Source organism: Montipora capricornis, chromosome 6, assembly GCF_036669925.1.
Source record: "Montipora capricornis isolate CH-2021 chromosome 6, ASM3666992v2, whole genome shotgun sequence".
Classification (NCBI taxonomy): Eukaryota; Metazoa; Cnidaria; class Anthozoa; order Scleractinia; family Acroporidae; genus Montipora; species Montipora capricornis.
In genome coordinates this window covers 32,563,998-32,572,288 of record NC_090888.1, presented here as the reverse complement: position 1 = coordinate 32,572,288, position 8,291 = coordinate 32,563,998, and positions in this window count along the sequence as shown.

Sequence of the window (8,291 nt, the reverse complement as noted above, 5' to 3'; positions counted from 1 at the left end):
TACCAAATTATGGGTTTTAATTAGAAAATTAAAAATTAGCAAGGGATTATACCTTGATAATCTCTTGAAATTAGTTAATTGTCAAATGTCTCCTGTCATAATTTTTCGGTTCAATACCCTAAAAGGTACCGCTAAGGCTCTCGCTGTGGACCTTTTGAGACTAAAAACCCTAAGAGGCATTAAAACCACTTCAGTTTAACCCTTAAATGGTACGACGAGCAACTCCGTCCTTTTTATCAGCTCCCAACATCAGTGGCTTCATAGCTGTTCAAAACCCGTTTTTCAGGCTTTACTTGAAAACTTGTGTTGTTTCGTCAGGATATCGATTAAAGAGGATTATATTTACTGCTGGCGCATCAAGGAAGAAAGTCCACTGATATCCCACAAACCTAGTGTTGCATTAGAGACTATTAGCACACATGTATTCCATATTCTCGTTAGGCTAGGTCTTAAAATGTTCACAGGAGAACGTTGCGTCATCTGGTTGAATTTAAGTCCTGACCGTAAGAGTTAGAAAACTGTATCAAAAGTAAATATTATGAACAATTTACTTTCAAAGGTTTACTCAATCTGTTTATTTACTTCCTGTTAAAGTCTACGTGAACTTTTTTTCCCATTTGTCGATCTCGGCTTCTCATTTTTTTAAGGCAAATCTTCTTGCAGAAGCGCCAATTGAAAGCTCCAACCAGAAATTCCTCTGTTCTTAGTAAGTATCCTCTAATATATTTCACAACATCTTTGTGTTGTACTCCGGCGTCAAAGATCTCTTGAGATCAACCAAGGAAAGATTCACAACTATTTTCATACAAAATCAAGCAACAAGAGCTAACTATTACCGACCCATCCCTAGACGCCTCACTCCCCAGCCCCACCCTGCCTTCGAAAAGAAATATCATTCAATTTCTATTTCTAAATTTCCCATTTCTAATTTCTGAAGGAAATAGAATGGCCACAAGACAGCGGATTTAACACCCATCCTCGGTCTATTTGTAAAACTGGCGCTACGTGTTATCGCGTTATATTCAAATAACTTTTGTAGAAGTCAAAGGAAGAAACAACGAATATCTCATTGCAACTAATGTCACATTGTTCAATAAAAGAACCTGCAGGTCAACGGCGGGTAGATACATTCATTGACAGTTATTCCAAAAAATAAAACCACTCTTTCGGATTTGGCGGACAAGGCGTGAGGTTCAAAGAAAATACCAGCATGAGAAAGTTTAAAAATTTAGTTTCGAAAAATACTATCCTATATGGAGGACAAATCCAATTATCTCCTTACCCCGTACTCCCTACCCCTACACCCTACCCACCCCCTTCCCCTCACATACACACACCCTGTTGAAGAATGACACGAAAATTTTTCAGCAGATGTAGCTGTTTATCGGTTGATTGATAACTTTATTCGCCTAGCAGCGGGTACATATTAGCTGACGCCAGGTTGAAACATTTACTAAAAGTAAGGAAAGTAACGTTCTCACGAAAAAATGCATGTAACCTTGATGTATTGAGGACTGATCGAGGAAGAAACAATAAGGACTTAATTTTCCTGCTCCTTTAACTTCCTTGTCCTGGTATTTTATCAGATCTGTTTGAAAATATCAGTTGAATCTTGTGAAAAGAGTATTGAATTCGATGAAGTCTTTTAATGTTACATCTCATAGCTTTCTTTCAGTTGCGCGTAGACTACAAGTGACGATTGAGTTTAACGTTTTAACGTTAGTCTTTTTTGTACAAAAGAGTTTTTCTGTAGAAACCTCTTTTCTCAGCTTCGCTGGTACTGCGGACAGTGTTATAACGAATTTCAATCGATGAACACTTGCAATCGTTCTTTTTCGTCTTTGTCTCATCCATCTTTCTTGATCCATCTCCCGTCGAATTTTCTGCCACAAAACTCTCTCGATTTCTTCTCGACACTCTTTTCCTCTTGTAGTCGCCACGACTGAAGTCATCGTAGTTTGCTGGATTTATTGCCCAAAGTGTCCCTTACCGTTCGGAGAGCGACCCATTTTAACAAAGCAGTCATTCAGAGACAAGTTGTGCCGGATAGAGTTCCTCCATCCCGGTCCTCGATTCCTGAAGTATGGGTAGTGTGTTTGTATGTAATCATAGATGTCACTTAAGACAAGTTTCTGCAGTGGAGAGCTGAGAATTGCCTTTCCAATGAGACTAATATATGACTGAGTTGGTTTGTCTTCATTTTTGCTGCGATGGGGTAGGCCTTGAAAGGCAGACTGACAATAAGGTTAGCATGAGCGGCCAATGCTCTCATGTCCTTGTCGCGATGAAGTGAAGACAGGTCTGGATTGATAAAAGTGGCTCCTAAATGAGACACATTGTATGGAGAAACTGGAAAAGCAATTGTTGGTGGAAGATAAAACCTGCTAGGGGTCAGGATAGCAGAGAGGAATCTGCTCTGTACAGGCTCAAACCTTGACGCAATGATTGAATTTGCCGACTTCATAATATGTCTCTCGCGGGTTAATTACAAGAGCACAAATGAATATACCAGGAGTGAACAAGCTATTTATATCGGACTGAAGCCTGGGTAATTTCCTTTACAGTTGCTTATGTTTGGAGCTGTTTTTGTTTTACAGTTGGTGTATAATGATTCAATTTTGTAAAATCCAGGTGTTTTAAAAACAAGTTTGACTGAAAATAGATACAATATGGTCAAGTGGAATAAGTTTCGAAACAGTTTAGTGGTCAAGCAGATGGCACACTTAAGACTTGTCCACTTCATTTAGAACACCCTTGTAACTAATCCACGCCTTAATTTCCATACATGAAAGAAAGAGTTGCTTTTAGCAGAAGGCTAGTCGTAGCTAGGCAGTTTTTCTTATAAGCTTCGTATACTAAATAAACTCGTATCTCCTGATAAACATAAACAAACCAGTGAAATAATTCGCAGCTGTCCAACCTTATCATAAACTGTCAAGGAATTGATACGTTTTAAGCTCAATAGAAAAATAAACTCACAGCTGAGAAATGTAAACTAGGAAGCCACTAACTACAAGTAAAATTTGCTCATCACGTGCTGGCTATTTTATTACCTAGAAAGTGGAAATTTGCGAAACAAAAAACGATTCTAACTCTACACGAATATACTGGTGGAAGGAGAAAGGACCAAAGTTGTCGAACGATAACTAACTGGTCTAAAAATGACCTTTTATACTTGACCAGTTTTATACCTGAAAAGGTGAATAGCTCAATTTTTATTGAAAGTTCTCATCCGATGGATGGAAAATTTATCCAGTGGTCACCACTCACCATTCAGCGTTTCTGATCTGCTGATTGGCACAATTCACTAAACAAGCGCAGGATCCGGGCCGGTTTCCACCAAGATATTAACATTTTTAGTTCCAGGAAAGCTTGCAGTGGAAAGCCTTGAAACGTCCGAGCGCCTTTAGCCAGCTTTGAATACCTTTATCCGCACCTGAGTTCATTGACCAAGTGAGACAGAAATGAATCATCAGGTTCAAGATTTGTCTTTAAGCCTAAACAACTTGGCAATTAGTCTAAATCACCCGAATATTAATCGAAAGGTCAGTGTGTCCGTCAATCACTGAAGAATCAGTTATTTCAAACATAAAATAGTTTTTTAAAGTTTTTTTTTCTGTCATTGCGTTACGCTGCATATACGCTTGCACCAAGAAAGAGATTTATTATTATTACCCAACATGTCGAAATAACATTAACTCTTTTTTTAATTCGCACTTTAGACTTAATGCACTGATAATATATTGGATCGTCACAGCACATACAGCATATTATAGCCGGGAATCAATAGTAAATTAAGAGAAGGACAAGAAAGGTGCGTAGTCTAAATAACGCGTTTGTTACAAGAGCAGGGGCCGGTTCCTGAAAGGTGTAATAACTCTGTTCCAGGGATAAATGTGCCAGAATAAGGCACATTTATCCTAGAATAGAATTATTACACCTTTCAGGAACCGGCTTCAGGTCAATTCATGCTGGATAGAATGCATATATACCAAGGCGGGGAAAGATGTTCAATCGATGCCCTATTCTTAGAGATCTTTTTCAAATTTAAACGGCTAAGCGTCATTCCAACGAAGAAACAACAGGACGAGAATCGTAAAATCAATGGGTAATTTTTTTATAGAATTTAAAAACGACAGAATGAACCTTGCTTGCCTTCTTCGTGGACAGATTGTAAATGTCCACTGTAAATGCCAGTGCTGCAGTTACTGCCCTCAGTCAGCCATGCAACGCTCCGACACTAAGCAAAGCAAAATATAAGGCAAGTCGAATCAATTAAAAGTATTAATAGGAACTCCGAACTTTTTCAGCCTTATACACTCGGTCGCGGTTAAAAGAATGACTCGAAAGGACCTCATTAAATATTCAAAAACACTGAGGCCAGACTCCGTATTCCGAAGATATGTTCGGCAGCTCTCAAAAATGGCGCAGAAATACTGAGAGAATCGATTGTGAAATGAATCATCCTTTCAAAGTTATTTTGCAGCAAACATCTCAAAAGCTCTGTAGGAAGTTTCAAAGGTGTATTTATAGGTATGTTTCGTGCTGTGAATCCCCTCTCTCAAAATGTAAATACAAAATTGTTTTTTGGTCGAAGTGTGACCTTGTGAGTCATCCCTTGTGTCCTTTTGAGACATCCCCTGGTCAAAATACCAAATATATACTAATGCCTTTAGATGAAGATCCCAAAAGCTCTGTACGAAGGTTTCAATGCATGGTTTATTTTATAGGTATGTTTTCGTGCTGTGAATTCCCCCTCTTTCAAATATGTAAATCCAATTTTTTTTTAGTTCAAGGAGGTCCTTGTGAGTCATCCCTTGAGTCCTTTTGAGACATCCCCTCGTCAAAATACTCACAATAATCAAATAACTATATTCATTTAATCAAGGAAAAAGTGTAGACGGTTTTTATGTCACGACAATTGCATTACTTAGTGTATCATATTTTCTGTAATGCCATGGCACTAGAATACTGAGAATAAACTGCAAGAGTCATCAGTTATATCAGCTATAGCACTTTACAAAACATCATCATCATCATGACCTTTTTATTTCACCTAGGATTGAGAGAGTAGCTATAGGAAAGATATCTGTTAACAAACATTCCTTTTGTTATTCAAATGTGCCAACCACAGGAACAAAAGACCCTTTGTTTTGACAGCCAATGAGGCTCTGGTTGGCACATTAAGAACAACAGGTGACGTCAGCGATATTTTCACTATAAGAGCTAATATTGCCGTGAAAATAACATCAAATATAACAAATACAAACCTACTATTACATATATTACAGTGACATCGATCCATTCCACTACTTGCTGAAGCATATCTAAAGAATGTAATCCATGAGTTGTCATGTTTACGTGGAACAACAAGTTTTGGATCCTCGCAAATTTTGAGTAGTATAGTATTTCTCATTTGAAACAGACCGCTCAGGTATTTTGGCATCATGTCGAAATAAAATTGCCGAAAAACTATGATCATCATATCTTGGATCCTAATAGTATTCAGATCACTAGAATTAAGCTTGTTTAGTAGCTGCTGGTAATGCAGAGATTTCTCATCAGAATAATCCCTAAGTGCCCTTTTGTAAGATTTTGTAGTTTGTCTCTATTTCGAACCCACAAAAATGTCAAAAAGTTGAACAATATCTAAATATGGAATGATAAAAGCCTTACAAAGTTTACATTTCACAGCTGTTGGTACTACTTTTCGAAAATGGGAACTCATATATATCTGGTTGTTGTTCGTATAATATCTTTATGTAATGTTAAAAACGGGCAGCAGTGTGTTATCGGCGTTTAAAAACACGAGGCGTAGCCGAGTGTGTTTAGACCCGAAAAAACATGTGCTGCGAGTTTTTTGAACAGCTTAAAAACATTCCACAAAGAGTGTGTCCCTCTGGACTCAAACAGTTGGTTCAAATTGTGAGGTGAATATTAGCATACAGAAAAACAAGCTACGCCTTATTAGTATTCTTTATATAAAGAATACTACCGAGGAGTGTTTTATCTGGATATAAAGCTCAAACATGTGATGTTTTATCGGTGTTTTGTTAGGCTGTTAGGCTCATGAATTATTAATGAGTTTTTTTAAAAATGACTGTTAAACTGCAGATTCTTGTCAATGTTCACCCCTAAGAGGTCAATGTCATCTTTTACAGGAATATTTATGTTCTTCACTTTAAAGCTGAAACTATGGTTTTTATTTTTAAAAATTATAAAAACGTTCACTGGCTATATACAGTTAAAAACTTTCGAGCTTTCGGCTGTCAGGCTACAGCCTTCAATGGAAATGAATGGAAAAATGACAACGTACAATATATACAAAAAGGTAAGACTATAAAAAGAATATAACCACGGGAAAAACATTTGTACAAAAAACTAATTGTTCATTTTTAAAAGAATGGAGTATTGATTAGGGAGCGGCCTAGAATTGTTATCTGCATGATCTATCGAAGCGGTGTGCCATGATTCCAGCGTCTTGCGGGTACGAGAAGAACCCTTGTCAATCACTTGGGAATTTTTAAAGTCATAGAGTGATTTGAAGACCAAGCGTGGTGAGCGAGGTTGGAGCCTCTTGCGTAGGACTTCACATGCCTCATATGTTCTTTGTTTCTGGTTTGAAAGAATCTGCCAGTCTCGCCAACATCAACTCCATGGGCAGTCGGCACAAGATTAATTTTGTAAACGCAGTTAGGTTTGAAGATCGATCGGAGGTTCGGGACTTAGGAGAGGGAAAACCTCCTGTTGTAAAGTCTTGAATGGCCTTGCTGACAAACTCGAATATCATGTTTTTAAGGAGTCTAGTTAGAGGCTGATAAATGCCATTAATATAGTGGAGGCACTGCATAATTGGAGAAATCGGAGGGTGCAACCCATTTAAAAAACACGCAAACAAGTTCCTCGGAGGTGTTGGGATGGGAATTTGTTCGCCTGAGTGAGAAGATTTTTCTTCTTTAGAAATGTTGTGGGGGAGATAACATTTTTTGGGGTAATTGTTAGATTCGCCAGAGCGTCGATGACATGAATAGTTTGCTTTCTCTTTTCCTTGTTTTGTGCTCGGGAGATTAGTTGCGCGATGTAACCAAATCTCCGCTGGACTGGTCTTGTGTCGTTTGTCATGATGGGGCAGAAAGAAATCTAGAATACCTATCATGTGGGTTTTGTTTACGGTAAACCTCAATAATGAGATCATGTATCCTTGCGAGTCACCAAGGCTTCCAGACAAGCGAGTCTGGTTATTGTTTCTTCTTCGATGGTAAAGGAGATGTGTTGATCGATACTGTTGAGTGTGTTTATGGAAAGAGTCAACGGCGTTTCTTTTAATGATACAGAAACTATCCGTCAACATATCGTTTCCATACCTTTTAGGTGGAACGGGAGTTGTGTTGGTTGCCAATTTATGTATGGAAGCAATCGAGGAGATGGCCATCAACACCACTTCCGTTCTCACCTAAAGTAATGGAAACGATATGTTGACGATAGTTTCTTGTATCATTAACGCCGATTTTACAGTGTTATGAATAAATATCAACCCATTTTGGTATTTGAGGGGTTATGCAAACAACCTCTTTGGTATTTCAGTTTCTGGGCTTGAGTCCTGTTTAATGAAAAAATATTTCCCGTTTTGTTGTCATGAACAGCCTAAAGTTTTAATAACTTATTACCTGGCCTGTACAGATTTTGGCTTTGTTGGTGACTGCATGTGGTTGGAAACCTGTTCTGACTCTACACTCCTGGCTTCCTCCATCGCCCACAAGCCCTTCACATCTGGAACTACCAAAGCATACGTGTCAACAAAGTTGCCAATGCACCCCTCAAGGAATTCATGTTTCTCTGTACAGTTGCAGCTTGTGGTGGTATTTTCCATATTTAATGGCCTTGATTCAAGGGTTTCCATTCCAGCCCATGCCATGAAGGCTTCGCAAATGTGTGCACGTGTTACCTGAAGCATAAGGGACTCCGCGCCTTCTTCACTTTGTGGGGGAACATTTGTCTTGTCCCGAACCTTTGTCTGAAATAAGACATGCTGCGAGCCATGCGAGCCATGACTATGAGTCATGCGAGCCATGACTGCGAGTCATGCGAGCCAATATGGCGAGCCATGTGAGTCAACATGCGAGTCACACAGTTATTGAAAGCTAACCGTTTTAAAATGGGTCTTTATAGACTTAATAACTGTTTATCAGCGCTATTTGAAATGGAGGCTTAGACTTAAATGCGCATGACTCGCTGGCTCGCAGACCTGGAGTACGGGTTTTCAAATTTTTGATCTTTTATTGCTTAGCTTT